This window comes from Portunus trituberculatus, chromosome 49, assembly GCF_017591435.1.
Source record: "Portunus trituberculatus isolate SZX2019 chromosome 49, ASM1759143v1, whole genome shotgun sequence".
In the NCBI taxonomy this organism is placed as follows: Eukaryota; Metazoa; Arthropoda; class Malacostraca; order Decapoda; family Portunidae; genus Portunus; species Portunus trituberculatus.
In genome coordinates, this window is record NC_059303.1 from 9,737,860 (window position 1) to 9,740,359 (window position 2,500).

The following is a 2,500-nucleotide window of genomic DNA, read 5'->3' on the forward strand; positions in this document are numbered from 1 at the left end:
GTTTATTATTTAGATGTGGAAATGTGAAACAAATAAAATACACATTTTGTGAATGGAAAAAAAATAAATAGATAAAACGGAAAGAAAAAGTACCATCTCATGAAAACAATCCTATGAAAATCTAGAAAAAAATATCTACGTGATTTCTACCACGTCTTGAGACAGACAGTACAAGTGTAAAAGGGCATAACAGGAGTCATGTGGCATTTAATGTGTGTGTGTGTGTGTGTGTGTGTGTGTGTGTGTGTGTGTGTGTGTGTGTGTGTGTGTGTGTGTGTGTGTGTGTGTGTGTGTGCGTCAACAATGTGACATTTTTTTCCCTTTCCTTTCATAGTGACTGTTTGTACCATCTTGTTCTTACCGCGTTGTTCTCCATTGATCAGCAGGTACGTGGCTTGACGTGTTCGGCTACAGTGTGAGAAGAATGGCCAGAACAGCAGGTATCATTCTCAATTACCACACCTTTGTCGGGACGCCGAGCCGCCAGAATCCTGATCAAAGCGAATCTCTGGGGCGTCCGTCCATGTCCAGGTAGGCCGGTCAGTTCCCACCTTAATTCCCCAGGAGGCACAAGTCGATTTTTCCCATTTTCGTTTTTAACTGTAGATCCTCTTTCTACTTCCTCATTTGTGGCTCTTTTTTTTTTTTTTTTTTTTTTCTTTTGGTGGGGAGCGGCAGTTTGGGGCACTTACACGTTCGGAATCTTATGTATGTGTTTATGTGTTTATTCATGTGTTTATTTGCTTAGATATTTAATGTTTTTAATATTCAGATACTTTCAGAGTCATGCAATATATTTTCGGTTCTTTCACATTACTTTTTACTTAAATGATGACATATTTAAAAGTGAATGAACGCAAAAAAAAAAAAAAAGACGTCTGACAATTTCCAATACATGAATGAATCCCTATATCATTTACATAGTCCGATTAATTTTTTTGTTGTATATCCATCATTAATATTTTCTTCCTCTTGAGTGTGAAAACTATGAGTACCTGCTTTCCTGTTACGGTGCAGCTGGTCACGATCATGCAATTCTTTTTTCTTGTCTACGAACACATCTCTCCACCAATAACTCCATCACTTTTGAGCTTTTCCCAGAGCAGAGGCGATGATCATTGATGGATTTTCATTTCCTGTACCGAGTCTTTGCAGAAAGGAAACACCACCCTTAACATTCCTTCTTCCCTTCCACTGCTGCCACTTCACATCCCAATTGACTGCTTTGAGGTTCTTATTTTGACGTACAGCACTCGACCTACACCTCTGACACAAGGTTGCTTCCGTGTGTGGGTGGGTGTGTGGGGTGGGTATGTGCGGGTGGATGGGTGGGGTGGGTAGTGAGTATGTGTGGAAGGATAGTGGTTGTCTCTGCTTGTTTTAATTTGTTATATAGATTGCGTGAAATTTGTTAAGGTTTTTCATCTTGGAGACATGCAATTGATATGTGTACAGTTACGTTCATAAGTGTCTGTCTGGATTCAAGGTTATAATGGCTGTGGCTTAACTCAACGTCTTTGAAAGGAACAGACTCGAAAGAGGAGGCAGTACATGAACGAGTTTGAAAAAAAAAAAGATTAATAGAGCTAATAAAGTAAAACAGGAAATCGTACATGAAAGCTGAAAGAAAAAAAGAAAACAAATAACTAGAAAAGATGAATAAGAAGTAAAAAAAAAAGACTTGCATTGATGATTAATAAGATTGACAGGCAACAGGAAATCATCTGTAAAAATACACAATTTTGCAATATCAGAAATGGCTCCCGGAAGTAGTTATGCAGTAAATTCAAGGATACATAAAAGTGCATGATTTAAATGGGATTATCATACTTATAGGGCGAATTAATCTTAATATTTCAGATATCTGTAAATAGTGGAATATTATTTGACGGTTGTTTGTTTCCCCTGCCATAAATGAAAGGAAGTAGAAAAAATGGCTTCAGTTATATTTTGTGATTTATTGGTTTTCCCTTGAATTGTAAGTGCAGATGTTGTCCTTCCCACTTTTTTGCTCATCTCTTTCAATTAAATCACTCATCTGTATTAAAAACAAAACTCTGAATTTGAATATACGTTATCAGTTAACCACGTTTGTACCGCACCACTTCATGATATGTATAATTTTTTCGTAATTTTTTTTTTTTTGTCTGTAATTATATTTTTGTTGATTTTTCCTTCATGGTGTATCTGTCGTTCATAGTTAATAGTTTTCCTTCTTAGATAAAGAAAATCAATCTTCACTTTCTCTCTCTCTCTCTCTCTCTCTCTCTCTCTCTCTCTCTCTCTCTCTCTCTCTCTCTCTCTCTCTCTCTCTCTCTCTCTCTCTCTCTCTCTCTCTCTCTCTCTCTCTCTCTCTCTCTCTCTCTCTCTCACACACACACACACACACACACACACACACACACACACACACACACACACACACACACACACACACACACACACACACACACACACACACACACACACACACACACACACACACACACTGCACCTTACC

The 2,500-nt window shown here is 37.9% G+C and overlaps 1 long non-coding RNA gene across 1 annotated transcript in view; it reads left to right on the plus strand.

The window, feature by feature from the left end:
- Positions 1-2,500, plus strand: part of LOC123499175 — a 197,357-nt gene that overhangs the window by 117,308 nt on the left and 77,549 nt on the right. Inside the window, exon 2 of the long non-coding RNA XR_006672904.1 lies at positions 384-531. This is a non-coding gene — a long non-coding RNA (uncharacterized LOC123499175). The remainder of the gene's footprint in view (positions 1-383; positions 532-2,500) is intronic.